Below are 19139 nucleotides of genomic sequence, written 5' to 3'. Positions count from 1 at the left end.
GGAGCAAGGGGTGGGGTGGGAAGGTGGGGATTCGGAGACTCACAGGTGACTTAACCATGGAGAACTTCCCAGAGACGGGGAGAACATTGCCCAGGGGGTCTGTGCTTCTGTAAGGAAGTCAAGGATGATTTCTGTTTTGTTGTGGGACAGATCTCCGGGAGGGTAGGATGTTTCCGGTTTATCTCCGTAGCGGGTAAAGGTCCTAAGTCAGTCTCTGATGAAAGCAGAAGGCTGGGACCCACTGGGTACCCTGGGACCCAGTGGTGTGTGTGTGTGTGTGTGTGTGTGTGTGTGTGTGTGTGTGTGTGTGTGTGTGTGTATGTTCCAAGTGAGTGGTGGACTTGTGAAGAAAAAGAGGTTGGGGTCCAGAGGACACTTTTTTCCTCCTAGTCTGAGCCCAGGGACTTCTAGCAGAGACCATCACTGGAGGCCAGAAAAGCGAGTCAAGTTCCAGGGTTTCGTCTCCAGGTGTGGTACAACCCAAGATGGAGGAAGTTGTGCTCTCCGCCCTCGGAGGGCGACTGGTGGAGACATGCCCTGTTTCCGCTGCTGGCCACAGGCCCCACAGCAGTGTGTGTGTCATTTGGGGTGACTTAGTGTGTATCTCCACTCAGTGAGGAGAAAAAGAGCTGACAGAGAACTGGAATGACTTTTTTTTTTTAAAGGAACGATAATACAGAAACAACTGCTTCAGTGACAATTGTCATTTCAGTAACACGCGTCTGACTGTCTACCGAGACGAGCATCATTGTCTCCCATTTCTAGCTGTAACCAAGGAGACAGAATGGAGTTGCAAATGTCTGCCATTAGTATCAAGGGACACTTATTAGCTTGCTGCTAAGAGTGTTAATAATGGGAACTTTGTAGTGAATTAATTTTTATCGAGTTGCAGTTGATTTAAAGAAACACCAGTTTTCCATGCAGTTGACAATGAGCTTGGTAAATTACTTTAAAGGAATATACATTTGCCAAGGTCCTTTCTTTCCTCCTAAGTTTTCAAGGTGACCCTCGTCAAACACCTTTAAAACTGTTACTAAAATATTATTTTATGTTTATGCGTTATGTGCGAATGTCTATGCTGTCAGGTATGCTGTCACGTGTGTGCACATGCTATGCTGTGTATGTGGATCCAGTTTTCAACTCTTCCTATGTGAGTGTCAGGGATTGGCATCAGCTTGCCAGCTTCTGTACACTGAGCCATCTTGCCAGAGCTCCTTCCCCCAGTTCCCCCGAGTCCCCCCTTACACACTGAGCTATCTTGCCTGAGCTCCCTCCCCCAGCTCTCCCCATCCCCCCTTACACAGTGAGCTATCTTGCCTGAGCTCCCTCCCCTGCTCCCCCCCGCCTGCCTCCCCAGCACTAACATTGTGAGGTTGTGTTTCTTCATGAGCACTTCTACCCATCATTAGGTTAGCCGGGGCTTGTGTGCTTTTCAGATTGAGCTGGCTCCGTAAATACGCTTGTTGGGAATTTTTTTGGGGGGGGAGGGTTCTTAGTTTTAGTTCCGTGTATTGAAAGTGTGGAACAGTCAAGCCACTAAGTCACTTTGCAAGTGCACAGTTTCACCCAGTGCCACTCTTTTGTGTTTTTTCTTTTTTCCCCCTCTCTTTTGTGGAAAGAGTACCTAGAACCTTTGGCATTGGCAGATTCCAAGGATACAATTTGATATTAGTAGTCATGGTCCTCATGTGATACAACAGATGTCTCTATCTTAACCATCCAGGATAACTGCATCTTTGTTGCATCCATCTCTCTCTCTCTCTCTCTCTCTCTCTCTCTCTCTCTCTCTCTCTCTCTCTCCCTCCCTCCCTCCCCCCCCACTTCTCAGTTGTGCCTTAGAAGGTTGTGATGGTTGACCACCAGTGAGTTCTAGGTAACTGTGGGCATATGCATGTACATTGTGTGTGTGTACATATTATGTGTGTGTGCACATATGCATGTGCATTTTGTGTATGTGTGTACATGCATGTATGTTTTGTTTGTGTGTGTGTGTGTGTGTGCGCGTGTGCTCACACGTGCGTGTGCTCATGGACTTGGGACCCATCTTGGGAGTCTTCCATAACTTTGACCACCTTTCCACTTTATTCTTTGAGGTGGATTTTCTCATTTAAACCCAGAACTCACTTATCAGTGAGTCTTGCTAGCTGGCATGCTCCAGGGATTCTGGGTTTCAGATATCTGAGACTGGATTATATTAACTGCTTAGCATTTTCCTGGCCATGTTCTGAGGAGACTCTAAACTCAGATCTTCTTGCTTATTGGGCAAATGCTTTAACCTCCAAGCTACCCTCCCACCCCCAGCCCCTGGGTGTATTTTTTTTTGGTTCTAGGGAAATAGAATTGCTGGAGAAAGACCAAAACAAAGATGATACATGAGTAAACCATAAAATTAAAGCTGTAAACACCCAGCAGACAAATCTTCACGAAAAAAAGAAAAGAGATGTGGGATTCACAAAGGGTGAAATAGCTCAGGCGGCTTCTAGAAGACACACCCAGTTAAGGAAGAACTTAAAAGGAGAACTCTAGGAAAGTTTAGTCTTAGTGCTGTTTCCAAATCCTCTTTAGAACTTTATCTTGAATCCTATTTTCTGGTTGATGTTTTTGTTTTTCATTTGAAAACAATTGCTTTTTCTTAGAAAACAAACTCCCAGTTTCCTTGTAGATGATAGTCCTGACTGGCTTTGCCTTCGGGCTGTCAAGTCAGATGGAGGATGTTGTGACATTAGAGATGAGGACGATGGTGTAAGAAGGACTCACTGTATTGTATATCACAGGGAGACATCGAACACTTTGTTCTGGGAAGGGATGTCAGTGACTCAGATCCTGCCGAAGTCGTCTTGTAATGAAGGAAACGTTTCAGAGCCACTGCCCAACATTTAGGTATCTGGACCCCAACTCTGACCTCAGTCATTAGCCACATTGCCCTGTGGTTTATTTTCTCTTTCTGGTGCTGAGGGTGGAACCCGTGGTCTTTTGTCCTAGGCAAGTGTACCAGTGAGTTACAGAGCTCTGCCTTCCATCCTCCTTCCAGAGGAGCTCAGTCATGGTGGGCTTGCCGAGCATGAACAAAGCCCTGGGTTTGATCCCAGGACCACAAGAAACAGTATAGTGCTGGATGCCTGGGATCTCAGCACTCAGGAGTGGGGGAGGCAGATAGAGCAGGCATTCTCAGCATCGTCAACTGAGTTCAAGACCAGTCTGGGATCTGTGAAACCCTGTCTTAAAAATGAATGAATGATTGAATGAATGAATGAGTAAATAAATTCAGCTTTGAGCCCTCCTCTGTTCCTTCATCAAGACCTCTTTGGTGTTACAGTTCCCAAGGACAAAAGAGATTTAAACTTTTAAGGGATTTAAAGATATTTTAATTGATGCTAGCAGTTCCACACTGGGGGTTGGGGGACGACACTGATAATTAAATACAGGTATATGACAGGCAATGACCAAATCAGAGCAGCTGGTATTTCTGTCTCTAGATACGCCTCAAGCACAGACACGCCAGCGTTACTTTTGTCCTCAGGGTTGGCCATCCATCAGTTGTTCTCCATGTTTTGATACACATGCGTTCAGCTGGGGTCTTCTGAATGACTGTGTTTTCACAAGTGGAGTCTCATTGATAATGGGAAAAATTTTCCTGGAAATCTTTCTGCTTTGGGCGTTGGGAAGGACATCCTGTCAGAATCAGTACAGACGCCTGTCCCACTTTTTGTTCTCAGGCAGGCGGCTCTTGGAGCTGTCGTTTGCCAGTGGTGTAGCTCCCAAATGTTTTGCTCCTGGAGCAATCAAGCATTGTTTATTTTTCCAGATGTAAACATGACTTAGACCTGCGATGCGTTTGGCAGAGGAGCCGTGAATTAGGAGACGGAAAATATCTTGGCGAGGGTGTGGATTTTATAGATCAAGAGATTAGTGTCATTCAGGGAGTTGGAACACGGCAAGACCCTGTGACATGTGTCAGTCCATCTTCTTAGATGAGCTGACATGACGTAAGACAGACTACTAGAATAAATCTTGAAGGTAGGCAGCAGGGAGCAGAAAGGGAGGCCTGTATCCTGGTTTTGCATTTCTAGTGCCAGAAAAACCACTTTGCTATCAAAATAAATATAAAACAGCCATCGGCAGACGGGGGGTCCTTCCTGTGCCTCTGGCCTAGTGATGTTTCCACCTCCTCCCTTTGGCAGTTAGGCAGTGATCTAGAAAGCCTAGCTTGGTGTGAGGTATAGGTTCCTAGTGTCAGTGGAGGCTGAAGTCTCTTACTTAGTAAATTTGTAAATGGGAAAGAATTTCCAGAGAACTCTCACGTTGAAAAATCGCAGATGGACCATTATGTATTTGTAAGATGCTTTGGAGTCTAGCATGTGTCTTTCCATAAGGTAACTGATCTGAAGCTTTTCTCCCTCCTTCTCTGTTGTCTGTCTTTCTGTCTGTCTGTCATCCCCCCCCCCCCATGTTGAATACATGCATTGGGTTCCTGTGCACCTGTGTGTGGAGGCTGGGGATTGACCTTGGTTGTTGTTCCTAAGGAGCTAAGTAGACTTGTTTTTCTGAGATAGGGTCTTCCACTGGGGCCTGGGAAGGCTGGCTGTAAGCCCAGTAAACCCAGGGATCTGTTCTCCATCCCCATCACTGGAATTAAAAGTGAATTCTTATATGGATGCCAGGGCTCTAACTTAGGTCCTCATACTTAACCAGTAAGCATAGCTAAGCCATCTCCCCAGCTCCTGAAGCACCTTTTATAGGTGTATTTATATGTGCATTTATTTAGGTGAAGTCTATGCCCCAGAGCTCAGAAAAGACCCTCTCATGTGCCAGGTAAATAGCTCTGGGTGGTATTGGGCTCTCAGTCTACAGAAGTGCCTTCAGTTGTTTGCACTTCACGCTTTAGACAGGGGATGGTAGCACCTCAGCCTTTCTGTCAGGCAAAGGAGAGCCGTGACCTGGATACAGTTTGGCCAGTGAGCTGCAGAACTTGGTTCCCATCCCAAACCTTTCACTGACTAGTGGTGTGGTGCCATTTTCATGCATATGAAGTGCCTTTCTCCTAAGTCTTTTGCCTTATCTGGGGTAGCAGCAGGAATGGGAGGCCTCTTCTGAATTCAGAACTTACCACCAGCCCTGCTGCTGCTCCTTCTCCCCACACCTAGGGAAACTGAGCAAGGCCCTTGCAGCCGAGTTCAGCCTTGAGTCCTTGTATGCTATTAGTCATTCCTCACCCTTCTCCATGAAAGAGAAAGATCAGTGTTTTTTCTCCTGCTGTGGTGATTAAGCATTTGTAGACACATTCATTCAGACTTTCCTTAGAAGATAAAGACCAAACCAGCCACCACCCACCCAATCCCTAGTGACCCCTTTCTTTTTCTTTTCTTCTCAGAGGGTCTGAGGAGCTCCTTTCTGTGATAGGTCCAGAACTTTCTTCCTCACAGTAGAATCTCATGCCCTCATTTTGCTTTGCTTTGGTTCAGTTTTCATTTACTCAACAGATATTTCTGAGAATCTGTTGAACATCCGATAACACTAGCTGCTTAGATACAAAGTTTAATAAAACAGAGGCCCTGTCTTCAAGATGCTGTGATGCCTTCAGTATGTCCCATAAACCATGAATGTGTTTGCACATGTATATGAAATTACAAGGGAGGCCCGGTATTGGGTGGGTAGTTTTTCTGCGTTGTCTGTTGAACTTTGCTGAGACATTTTTCACTCACCAGTGGCCAGAAAAAAAAAATAAGTAGAGAATTCTATGCGTTTGCATGAGTTCTGCATCCTTGGAGATGAAAATGTCAGGTGTTACCCTGAGGAACTTTTTCTGAAAGCTGTGAAATGTCTACCTCAATGGTTCTCACATCTGTGACAACTCCCATAGGGGTTACATATCAGATATCTTGCTTATCAGATGTTTATATTGTGAATCATAACACTAGCAAAATTACAGCTACAGGACAACATGAGGACCGGTAAAGCGCCATAACATTAGGTAGGTTGGGAACAACTGGTCTACCTAGGGATGTCCCGTCCCACCCCCCCCACCCCCCCCACCCCCCCATGAAACAGCTCATGGTTGAGTTTCATTCACAGCTACTTAGACTGTTGCTGCTTCTCCATATGCCTCTGGGCTCTGAGTCCAGTGTGGGTTTGTCTTGTGAAAAGAAAGGGACTTTCCCTTTGGATAAAAAAAAAAAAGCAAGTATTAGAAAATGGTGCTTTACTTTTCATGAGTCTTAACCACATTGGCATCTAAAATTCCTATTTAAAGTTTTTCCTTTTGTTTTTCTTTATTTTAGGAAGGTAGACTTGAAACCACCACCATGGATTTTCAGGAAAACTGTTAAGGAATAGATGTTTCAACAGAACATGCTGGAAGTGAGAGCCCAGGTTGTAAGATAGGTCAAGGGAGATGGTAAGGGTTTTTACATGGAGTCATGGTCAGGATCTTGGAAAGAAAATACCCACTGAGCTCAATACTGGAGGCAGAAGAAATGGAAGCGAACCTTCGACGGAGGAGCTGCTGGGTGTCATGGCGTCATGACAGGAGGGAGTAAATGGTTGCCTCATAGATTTTACGTGTTCTGACACTGAGCTGAAATAGATCCTCAAGCCGGGAGACTCCTTCAGTTCTGTATCTACATGTTTTCTGCCACACTTTCTGGAGTGTGTCATTGTATGTTATGTTCTATTTCTTCTAATACTGGGTTAAGTCAGTTCAGGGAGAGAGCATGTTTAATTTCCTTTTGGACCAGTGCTGGTTTAAGTCATGAAGGCGGGTAATGTAACCGTAGTGTCTGCTCTTGGTCCTTGAAGCATTTCGACTCGCTGATGCATTTGTGTCCATGGTGGCAGCCATGATTGGCAGGTGTCAGTGCAAAGGACTTTCTGACTCCTTCATTAGCATCTGGCCCTTTGTCCAGACAGCCAACCTTAGGAACACTAAAGACACATTGTCCTCTAACCTTTATATTAATGGTGATATGCCGTGTCTGTTATCAAGTGGTGTTTACAGTTAGTTATTGATACTTCCTGGGGAAAATAATTTAAAAATAGAGTAAAGTGAGATAAATAGAATTCTTTTAGAATTCTGTAGTTCAGTAGAAACAGTTATACGGTTCAACAAACATCAAGATTTTAAGGTTTAATTTTATTTATGTGTCTATGCCTATGTCTCAGTATTTGTGTATGCTACATGTATGTAGATGCCCACAAGGCCAGAAGACCATGTCAGATCCCTGGAGCCATGACTTGTCTGATGGAATTGAATTCAAGGTCCTCTGGAAGAACAGCAAGCTGTCTTCACCACTGAGCCATCTTTCCTGCCCCCAAGTGGAGTTTCAGTCACAGCAAAAGCCAGTTTAGGTAGATTATCAGGACAGGGCGCTCTATCCAGAGCACCGTCTGGTAAGCCAGTATGTCTCTCTGAAGCACTGTTGAGCTCCATAGCTGATGTCCACGGGGCCTGTTCTCTTTGCCTCACCAACTATGGAGAAGTTTGCTTTGGCGTTGGATGTTGCATGAGGATGGCTGGCAGAAGCACATTAAAAAGCAGTATTTTACCTGAGTTTTAGTTATGACAGCGCCAGACACTGTCAGATTAACATTTCCCTCATTTTCTGACATGGAGTGGGTCATTAACTAAAGACAGTTACTTAGCTGTGTTGTATGGCTTGCTGAAACGTTTTCTGGATTGATTGTAAGGGTTCTTGACTCCCATAGGCTGTGTAATTCAGCTTATCAAATTCTCTTTGTTGGTGGTGTTGTGGGAATCCCTGGCCCTGAGAGCAGAGGCTGGCAGCTCAGCTCTGTTCCTCTGCCACAGAGATGCCTCAGCTCCCAGTTTGGGATCTTCTAGGAGGGGCATGAAGATCACAGATGTTTGGCTTTTATCTGTCCACTTCATTAGTGTTGACAAGGTTCTTTGGGTACTGTTGAACGTACAGGGAACAGGACATTTCTGTCTGCAAAGTGACACTTGCCCATCCTTGGGAAGTGTGTCACAGGCTGACTCCACAGTACACTTTCTGTATCTGTGCATTTCTCGGTCCCTGAGGAGCGTGGAGGGGTGGGACCAGCGCTGCTTCATGGAAGGAATGCTGGGCATGTTGTTCAAATGTAGGAGACAGCTCTTGACTAGTCAGAGCCTAGTACTGAGTGTACTGTACTTGGAACAGAAAATCGAGTGTAGCCTTTGGTCTGAGGCAGAAGCAAACTGTGAGAGGTGTTGAACCAGTGAGCCACAGGCTTCCATATGCTTCCTAACAGGTGACTCTGCTGGTGTTAGAGCAGGTAGATGTAAGGCGTAAGGGGGTAGGGGGCTGTGTCCGATTCTTTGCTGTTGCTTTAACCAGATCTCTCAGAAGAAAGTATTAAGTCAGATTCTTATTGTGTTAGAATAAATATGATATTCAAATACCCTCATTATTATAAAGTTCTACAGCATGTCAAGAAAATGTAAAATCACCAGATACCTTGTAAACGGTAACAGTCACTGTGCTTTTGTGCTCAGTAGTTGTAGACAGTGCATTGGGATAAAGTGGACCTCTCCTCAGGTGGGTGAGCTTGCTCTGAAGAGCTTCCACTGTCCATCCTGAAGGCCTCTGTTCTCTGGTTTGTGTTCTGAAGTGCTCGAGGGATTTATTTGATGAATAGGTTTATTATGCCTGTGCTGCAGACATTAGACTCTAAACCATATCAGACTGCATTCTTCTTTCTGGGATAAGGTGTTTATGTGAACTGGTGGCTAAAGCAGTCCTAAGGAACCGAGTTAAATGGAACAGGCTAAGTTGCAGGAGGAGCCCAGGGATAAAATGTGTAATGAAGAACGCTCATAGAATGTCTGGATGGTAGTGTAGTTGGCACAGTGCTTACCGCACTTACCTGATGATAGTTCAAGAGAGTGCTGGGATTATTAGAGTGTTACACAAGCTTACCCATGATTTCTGTAACACACACAGACACACACACACACACACACACACACACACTAACTACACCTTTCACAGTGCTGGGATTATTAGAGTGTTACACATGCTTACCATGATTTAAGTCACACACACACTCTCCCTCTCCCTCTCCTTCTCCCCCTTTTAAAAACAGCAGGCTTAACTTGTGCCTTCTGTGTTGATGGGATTCCTTTGGCCAACCATCTGCCTTGGTTGAGACCATTAAGGTAGTCGGTTACACTCAGGACCTACCAAGGCACGGAGCTAACCTGCCACACCTTGACGGCTGAGTGGATTTTGCTTCCCTTCAGCCTGGGTGGGTATGATTTGCATCTTTGCTAACATGTGTCTGCATGAGGATGGCTGGCAGAAGCACATTAAAAAGCAGTGGGAAGCCTGGCCCAGCCTCTAACAACAGGTACCGTCTTGCAGAGTAGTGGATTGTATTCCAGTAGCTGCTGAGTTTCTTCCCTGTACTACTGGCTCTAGACATTCAGGACGAATGTCACTCACATATCCCCAAAAGGAACTAACTGTTCAGAGTCCAAAGGGCCCAAAAGATGAAAAACTCCAGTATATGTGTTTTGGTTTTTGTCTGTTTTTTTGTACTATGGTATTTGTTGAAATCAATTTAAACTAAGAATAAGCTAAGGGTATAAATTAGTTTCTACTTTAAACAACTTGCCCACCCCTAGGATTTTCTAGCAGGGTGTGGGAACAGAGGGCTGAGACGGGCATGTCTATTGAGAAGGTTTACACTTGCTGTTTCTTTAGGAAGTTTGCCCTTGGTAATTTCCCTGAACTGGCTTTGTTGTGCATGTGCTGCTCAGTGAAAGCTAGAAGCCTTTTGGGAAAACAGCATTTGCAAGGGGCCAGAAGGTATAATAGCTGATCCACTGGCACGTGGCCCAGAGTAAGCAGAGGTTGAAGCTTTTAGTGTGGTTTAAAGATGCTGGCCTGTTATTGGCCTCCACTGTAATTGGGCGAGTGGTTTCGGACTGAGCCCACATTCTGCTTCTCTTGGGAGCAGCTGCTAGGAGGTTCCAGAGTCCCTCTGAGCTAGGGACTCATCATCTGGCATATTTACTGCAAGCCGGCTTTATCTTGGGAGCAGTTTCTTATTAATGGTGGTAATAAGCCCAGATTTTAGTGCAAGATAGTGCTGGGGTGATTACACTGTGTTGGCTGAGCAGGGCTCTCACAGAAGTGTCGTGGTACTGCAGGAGACAGGTATAGAAGGACAGCAATGGGGTAAGACAGCTATTCGTAAGGATGGGGAAATCCATACATGTGATTGGCTTAGAGCCTTTTAAAATTAATTCATTAAAATGCTTACTACACTTTTTATTTTAGTGTGTTTGTACATGCTGACCATACCTATGGAAGATAATTCTCAGATGTCAGTCTTTCTGTACCATGTGAGACCTGGGAATTGAACTTAGGTCCTCAGGCTTGGCTGCAAGCACCGTTACCTACTGAGCTATCTCACAGGCCCTAATTTAAGAGGCTTCAAATGTCCAAAAGCTTGAGCTTCCCAGCACCAGTGAAAGAAAGTATGGATTAGTTAGAAAAACACCTACCCATCCTCATCAGCTTTGCTTTTCTGTTTTTCAGGTCGCGTGCGTGCGTGCGTGCGTGCGTGCTTGCGTGCGTGTGTGTGTATATGCGTGTGCTTACTTTTCATCGAAGTCAACCTTTTCCTTCAGGGATGTGTTTAAACCTGTCACCTTTTATCAGTGACTGGGGATGGATCATGCTTTCCACTGCTGCTGCCCCACCCACTTCTTTAACTGGAATGACTTATGGAGCCCCACCTCTGTTCTTAACTTGCAACAGTTGCCTGCCGGGCTGAATCGCTGAAAGACAGAATGTGGGTTGTGCAGTCACCTTCCTTCATTTTGTTGCCTGGAGTGTGAAGTGTGGATGGTGTGGGCTGGAGGATGGAGGGATGGACACAGCTCCCTGCAGCAGAAAGGGAAGTGGCTGGGATCTGCTTCATTTAGATTTGCAATGAGAGTTCTAGTGCCCGGTTCTGTCCCATTTATTTCCTGGTGAATCCGCCTCCACTATCAGTGGAATGCTCTCTCATTTTTCTTCATTGAGCGAGTAGTGATATCTCCCGACATAGGGGTTTGAGTTGGATTTTAATGGAAGCCATAGAGGCGTGAAGTCTTGTAGAAAAATCCGTGAAGGGGGAGGAGCGTTGCTTTCCTAGGAGGCCCTGGGACAGGTGGGAGGCTGGGCAGCTGTGTGGGCGGGACTTAGATTCAGCTGTTTGCCCGGGCACACAATCTGTTTTACATCAAGATGAAGAAGAAAAGGCATTAACATCATGATGGATCACTTGGCTAACCCCAGGAATGTTAATTATGTGTCAGAGGTACATTTTAACCCTTGAAATAGTGGCTTTTAGCAGGGTTTTGTGGTGGGTAGATTCATCTTGCTACCCAAGTTTTTTTTTACTAAACATTGGCCTGCCATTTATAGCTTCTGGGTCAGGCTCACAGGCATGTGCCATTTTCTCAGTCTTGTTTGCTGCAGTGACCTCTCTTCTAGCCCTGGCTCTAACCAAATCCATCCACTTACCCATGCAATGGTGCAGTTTTGTCTATTTGGATTCCTAGCTTCCCTCCCACCCAAATGTTAGGTGATCCCGTTAGCACCTTGACATCCAGCCAGGATGTTCTGTTCCCCCCTGGTTCCCTTCATCATAGTCATGAGCATTAAACTTCAAACTTCCCTAACATCTGTGTATCTCTGTACTTCATCCAATTATGACCATGAAATTGCTCACCCCCAAATAGTGGCTTAAAACAAAACCGGAGGCTGAATGTTTGTATTTTCCTTAAACTGCTCTTTCGAAACCCTAACCTTCGATGGATGTTGCTGGAGGGTAAGACGGGTGGGTGGTGATCAGGCTATTAGAAGGAAGCCCTCAAGAAACAGTTACTAGACCTTTTCCGCCATGTTACCTGAAATGCCACATCAGCTGTCAATCTTATTGAACTCTGGCTTCTGCAACCGTGAGAAGTTTTGCTGGCTTCTGGGACCATGAGAAATAAATAGATGTTGTCTGAGTAACCTATGATGTGTTCATGATGGGCCAGAGCTAAGACAATATTAATCCTGTATCTCATTCTTCATTCTGTGCCATGAGTGGGCTTGGCCAGGAGTTCCGGTTTGGAGCATTTCACAGAGCTGCTATCAGAGGGTGACTGGAGCTGAGTTGACCCCGAAGATTTCTTTGTTCATGGGTCTAACATTGAGCATAGAGGAGTCTAACAGCCTGGGCAGGAACTGCTGGGCTCCTGGCAAACTCTGTCTTCTCACCTGGCCCCTCCTTGTGGGAATCTGTGGTTGCTGCCCTTTTTGTACATTGGGCTCTGAAGTGAGTTTTCTGGGAGAAACTGGAAGAGCCCACCTCACCTTGGAGGTCCCACAGTTAAGTTTCTTGCCTCCCTTTCTCTCGGGTAGTAGGACTGCTTTCAGATGAGGACTGGCAACAGACACATCCTTAGATGTCACCGCTGGGTAGAAGGAATCTGAAAGACTGTGGAAAACTTGGTGTTTTAAATATTTTTTTCAAGTTGGATAAAACACATGAAAACTTTATTGCCTCAGGCGTCTCGTGTACAGTTCAGTGATTTAAGTCCATTCAAATTACTTTGTAACCACCAACCTCCTCTATCTCAGAGCACTTCCTGTCACACACGGTAACTCTGTGCCCACGGATTGCTTCTCCATCCCCCGGCCCCGCTGGTTACCCAATGGTCTCTAAGTGTTGACTATTCATTCCCCATGAATTCAACTCTGAATACCTCACATGTAAGCGCAACATAGTGTTTGGCTTCCTTTGGCTTATTTCAATTAGCACGCTACACCCAAATTCATGTTAGAGCCTGTGTAATAATTCCCTTCCTCTTTAAAGAGTGCACATGCACTTTGATTCTCCGCCTCCACTCGTGAACACATATGGCTTTGCCTTGCCTTTGGCCATTTAAACAGTGTTGCCCTGATGTGGGTACCCTGGAAAGCATGTTTTAAAATCACAGTTACCGTTGACTCTGTGGTTTCTCAAGTGCTTTTCCTCACTGAACTGGGGATTTCTAAGGGTAAGGATGGTGACTTTTCATGTGGAAACCCCCCGGGTCCCGGCACAAACACACAAAGTAGTTGCTGAGTGGGCAACACAGGGATGGATGGAGTAACGTGAGCCAAACCTACCCGGGAGGATTCACTTCTTAGGTGTGACGGGTGTTGCCGATGGGGTTGGGGAGTTCCGAAAGCAGTCACATTGGACACCACCCTTTGTAAAATGTTTACTGGATGACACCCGGGACAGGGCATTTGTCAAATACAACATGAACTTATAGGATGATGTTTTAGTGCTTCCAACGTTTTAAAAGTCATCCACTGTGCTTCACATGTGGCTTTTATATACAGTCATGCTCTGTGTAGCACAAAGGATGACATTGGGGAGCCATTTCCTTTGTCTATTGCTTAGCTTGCTCTTAATTAAAACGGAAGGAGGCCTGTGAGCCTTGATAATGTCATCTTATGTGGAGAATGTGTAACAGCAGATTTGGTTTTCATTCGTTCGCTCTTAGCCCCTTGCATGTGCAAAGCCGCGTGGTAGCAGCCTATTCTATCAGTGTAAACCTGAAGTCAGCCCGCTCTCGACTGCGGACGAAGGGGAGTGATAACAAAACTTGTGCCGAGGAGACGTTGCCCTGCCATTTTTAAATTAAGGACCATGGAGAAAGGAGGAGATACAGTTATAGAGCAAATGAATAATCAAGCTTTCTTTTTCTTGCATGAACCACCCTCTGTACGTGAGCTCATGTAAAATTAAAAGCGAAAATCCCCAAATGGCCATGATTTCCTGACTTTTTGTCTTCATAAGTGAGATAAATACTAAGTAGCCTTTCCTTTTAATTTCTTGATTGATTTATCTCATATTAATATTTGAGGAGTCGCTACAGTGTCTACAAATGCTTCTTGAATACTTAGTGTGTTCCAATGGAAAGACCTTTAGATTTGGTAGCTGGATTCCTTCATTTGCCTATAAATGTCTTACATGGAAAGAGAAAAAAGAATACTAACCTCAGAGGCCAAAAGGAAAGAGTCAAGATTCGGCACAACCCAGCTGAACGTTGGAGAGCTCGTGAATCCATGCAACATTTGAAATGTGATGTTTTGGGACTTGCCAGTCTCTGTGGAGGTGACATAAGCTAAGTCATCTAACCTTGGGGAGCCAAGGTAACACTGAAGGATGCGTTTCTTTATGACCCTTTGCTGGTCATGAAGCTTAGGTAGCACTAAAGCTTTTTGTTTATCAGAAAGAAAATTGGGGTTCAGAAAAGTAGAACAAATCCTGCAGCTCTGCGCTCCAGAGGGACTTTGTCGTGTTCTATTACGTCACGTCTCACTCTCTTCCTGTGATATATTTTCCTCCGTCTTTCCATCCTCTTCTTTATTCCCTGTCAGCCTGGTGTGTGCATGGACACACATGCTGAGATCAGGAAGGATACTGGGTCTGAATTCCCCCTCCACTGAGCCTACCAGTGTGGCTCCTGCTTGGACATGGCTATCAATCACTGAAGCAATGGCATGCTGTCAAGGGCTAAATAAGGTTCCCTCTTTCTAGGCTTTCCTTTCCTTGGCAGGATTTGAGCCTTTGGGATATCCTTGAGTCGTCTACATTATGTTTTTATCATCCACATTATTAATTTCTTTCTCTTTATAACTTGTCTCTAGTCCAGCATCGGGCTCCCAGTGACATAATGTTAGGTATCATGGGGTCGGGGCCAACCGCTCTAACCATGATGCTGTGCAGCTAGAGAGCCCATTAAATAATAGCAGCGTGGTGACAGCAGATGAGTCCAAAAACGTCTCCTATACATAAATACAGTATGGTAAGCATAGTTTGATTTATTGATTGGGCTTCTTTTGAGACAGGGTCTTATGTAGCCCAGGCTGACCTAGAACTCAGTTTGTAGTCAAGGCTGGCTTTGATCTCTTGATCCTCATGCCTCCATTTCTCAAAGGTTGGGTATTGTAGGCGTATACCACTGTGTTTACTGTTGTAAAATTATATTAAAGGGCTGTCTTTTATCTTGCTCTAGGTCCGGCACTGTAGTGCCCCAAGATATCCACTAGATATCTTGCCAGAATTAGAAAAGCGTCTTACCGGCTCTGTGCCATCCCATATCACACTGCCGAAGGCCTCTCTCTGAGCCTGGCAATCTCTCTACCTATCTAGTTCCCAAGGCAGGTTTCCATGCCAGAAACACACATCCCAGCTCTGTGGCAGCCCAGACCAGCCGCCCACACTCCCTTACACTTAAATCTGCACATGAAAGAACACACAGCACAATAACCTTTGATCCAATCGATAAGATATAATTGCCCACCTAAACATACAAAGCCCGGTGCACAACCTGTAAAGGTACAGTGTGGAATCTTAACGTCAGCTTCTGGCTACACTGCTGCCTTCTCTTCTGTTCCCATCTCCTCCTCTTCCCTCAAACTTTTCTCCTGCCCATCCTTCCTTCTCGTCCAATGACAGGCCTCCTTCTATCTCTTGTACCTGCCTCATCTGTGACATCATCCCACACTTTACCATACTAAAATATGAGGGGCTACTTGATGAAAGGAAAGAGGCTACAAGCAAGAGTACGAAGGGGATGGTGGGATGCTTACCAGATAGAGATGGCCTCATTCCATCTCTGAATCTCACAATGGAAGGAATAAACCAATACTAAGGGTTTTGTGTTCATGTCTCTCTCTCTCTCTCTCTTTCTCTCTCTCTCTCTCTCTCTCTCTCTCTCTCTCTCTCTCTCTCTCTCTGTGTGTGTGTGTGTGTGTTCTCAGAGAAGTGGAGACAAGAGAAGTGGAGACAGAGATTACACACTGTGTTCTGTCCTCCTGCCATAGACATATTAACATAATAATTAATTAAAAAGTTAGAAAGAACGTCTATAAGACGGGTGTTAGCTGCAAAATATGTAGGGCTGTGCCTAAGGCACAAGGCTGCACAGTCTCAGCTGTGACCCTGTGGACTTTGGAATCACATGGAGGCTCTGTTCAGCTTCCTAGTACACTTCACTACCAGCTGTTTTGAGAGACAAAGAGTCTAATGTTTGGTCCACTCATGACTGTGCCATGGTGACTTCTGCACTTTGCCGCCCCCAGCCCCTATGGCCACTCCAACTCACCATGGGAATGCCCTGGATCAGGACACAGGACACAGTGGCTAAGGTTCATAAAGCACCCCCTGGTCTAGCCATCTTGCAAGCTTCACAGGTCATTTATCCCGAATGTGACAGTGCCTGCGAAATCTTTCTGAACTCCAGGAAATGAATACCTCAGAGAGCCAGCCTTCCTTTTAATTTCAGGATCCCGAGAAGTTGTGGGTGACATTGCAGAAGTCCAAGAGAAGAGACTCATAGGGCGAAGCCAGTGATAGGACAGCAGCTCCAGAACACTGGGACAGAATCCTGTGAAGACACTGTCTTCTCACGTTTGCGTGCAGCCTATCTTGCCCTTCATTTCTTGGTTTTGCTTGTTGTTTTTAACTTCTTACCCAGCCCCGTGGAAATGCATTTTGTGTTATGTGTGCTGGGTAAACCAACCGCATGGGTAAGGGCCTCTAATTGGCTGGCGGAAGTTGGCAGTGCGCCACTCACTGGAGCCTCTTGTAATTACACTTGACTCTGTCTTTAGGACTATCCCCAGCATGCTAGGACCCATTGCATGAGAGCTCAGTGGAGCCACAACCTTGGTGGAGGGCAGGGTAGTACAGCAACTGGTGAACTGAGGAAATGACCCTGCGCCTGAGTCAAAGAAAAACTTTGATGGATTAGTTATATAGCAAGAATAGAGTTAAGGCTCTTTTTACAGCAGGGCCATCTGGATCCACAGCATGCCTTTCATATTTTATAAGACCTGCAGAATGCTTACTTGCTCTTGAAGCTCAGATTTTGGTAAAAGTGCTACCACGAGGTCAGTTCTGGTTTCCCTTTTAGTTTCGTGTTCAGTTAAGCAACCGGCCTTGGAAATGGCGTGGCTTTGAATCTTTGCATTCTGGGAGAGGTGCATTTTGACTTTCTTCCTGTGGTGAAATGCAGTTAGGTTGATCCTGGGACAACGGCAGCAAAACATAGGTTGATGCAGCAGCGGCATAGTGGAAAGCATTTGTCATCTCTTTGCAGTGAGCTCAGATTTCAGAGAGATCTGGTTTTTCCACCCTGTGGTTCCTTGCAGTTTTACTCTTGTCCCCCCTTATACCCTGTACCCCCACTCTCCAGTTCTGCCCGAAGGGAGAATGTGCTCCCCATATCTGGGACTCAACCTCTGTGTGAAGGCCACAGGGACAATTCATGATTGGCCCCTGCCCCTCCCTCCTCCCTCTGAGCTCTATTTAGACTTACAGGAAAAGATTTGCGGCTTTTTGCAAGCTTTCAACTCGGAGGTATTTTGGAAGACTATAATTTTGTTTGTTCCCTGCTGGATGCTGTGGCTTCTTCAAATACGAGTGTGGTTATTTTCTGCATCCTTTCCATAGCAAACATTTCTTCCTCGACTGCAGGCTCCATCCAACAGTAGGTTCTGGAATGCACTCATCACCACTGCTCCTGCTCCTTGGCAGTGGCTGTCTCCACAGTGAACAAGCTGGCTGTGGTGCTTGGGCTGCCTCTTCAGGTGCCTCTTCGTCTCGCTCGGGCGCTTGGCCTTGTACATGCTGGACAGTCAGACTTGCCCAGTGTGTGGCAGATTCCCTGGAAGCCACGGATTACTTCTGAGTTATTATGAAACTTAATTTGATGATAATGAGGTAGTTCTGTGTAATAGCACTTTGGGTAGATATTCTACCCATAAATCAGTAATTTGTGGGAGACCATTAGTGAGTGGCAGGGATTCTCATGGTGGACTATTGGATTACTGGGGTTTGGATCCTAGAGTTTTCACCCCTCCTGTACCCCTGGGAATTTTATTGTTTCTAAACTACTAAAATTTTAATCTGCTTGCAATTTATTTTGGTATAAGAAACAACCGTGGGTCTAGCTATTCTTTTCAAGCATTTTTTAAAATGTTTGTTAAAATATACATGACCTTAAATATACCATTTTAAACATTTGTCACCATGTGTGGTTTATGTGTGATGAATATGTGTATGTGTGTTTGTATGTGCATGTAGAAGCTACGGGTTGGCACAGCTTTCCTCAGTCATTTTATTTTATTTTGAGATAGGGTGGCTCAATGAACCTGGAGTTCATTGCTTACTGAGACTGGCTGGAGACCTGCCTGTTTCTGCCTCCGCAGCTCTGGGATTTCAGGCATAGTCCACGGTGCCAGTTTCTACCCGAGTATGGGCTATTTCATGTGAAGTACTCATGCCGACTACACAGTGCTTCACAGACTGAGCTATCTTCCCATCCCCCTCTTTACACACTTTTATTTATGTGTACAGTTTGATGACATTGAGAACACTTATAACTTTTTGACCTTTAAGCTGTACCTTAGAAGCCAAATTATTAATAACATTCCGTGTCCCACTTTCCTTTCTGTAAATAAGGGGAGACACCTTATTAAGTTTTTCTTAGTCGAGGTCGAACTCACAATCTTCCCATCTCTGCTTTGTGAGTACTGGGACTGCAGGAGTGTGCCACGGAGCCCAGCAAGGCTGTCTGGACATGAGATTGAGAGCTAGAAACCCCTTGGTGTTTGTCAGGATGTGTGGTGAGTGCTCAGTAATGGTTGTGGCTAAGAAGGCTCACAGAGCTTAGCCAGGGCTGCTCTGAGGCTCACAGGGCTAGCCAGGGCTGCTCTGAGGCTCACAGGACTAGCCAGGGCTACTCAGAGAAACCTTTCTGTTTTAAAAAACCAACCAGCCAACCAACCAACCAACCAACCAACCAAACAACCAAACAACCAAATAACCAAACAGCCCACCAAAAGAAGGCTCACAGAGACATCCAGGGCTATTCAGATAAACCCTGTCTTGAAAAAACCAAAAACCAACCAACCAGCCAACCAAACAAGGTGGCTCACACTACCAGCAGGCTACTTAAGAAGAAGCATTAGAGTCTCCTGTCTCAAGCATGTCCTGTATAATCACACACACACACACACACACACACACACACACACACACACACACACACACGGAGCAATTACTTTCCATTCCTTTGTTGTGAAGGCAGAATTCTC

General features: G+C 45.4%; 1 protein-coding gene and 1 long non-coding RNA gene across 11 annotated transcripts in view; both read left to right on the top strand.

The window, feature by feature from the left end:
• Positions 1 to 19139, top strand: part of Lrch1 (leucine rich repeats and calponin homology domain containing 1) — a 189799-nt gene that overhangs the window by 50292 nt on the left and 120368 nt on the right. The gene's annotated exons all lie outside the window — the stretch shown is intronic.
• LOC134482152 (uncharacterized) overlaps positions 1 to 19139 on the top strand; it is a 38295-nt gene extending 19156 nt beyond the window's left edge. Inside the window, exon 2 of the long non-coding RNA XR_010058205.1 lies at positions 1 to 19139. This exon is cut by the window's left edge and continues 14941 nt beyond it. This is a non-coding gene — a long non-coding RNA (uncharacterized LOC134482152).

The sequence above is a fragment of the Rattus norvegicus genome, chromosome 15 (assembly GCF_036323735.1).
Source record: "Rattus norvegicus strain BN/NHsdMcwi chromosome 15, GRCr8, whole genome shotgun sequence".
In the NCBI taxonomy this organism is placed as follows: Eukaryota; Metazoa; Chordata; class Mammalia; order Rodentia; family Muridae; genus Rattus; species Rattus norvegicus.
Note: the sequence above shows the minus strand (reverse complement) of the source record. Positions and strands in the feature narration are given on the sequence as shown.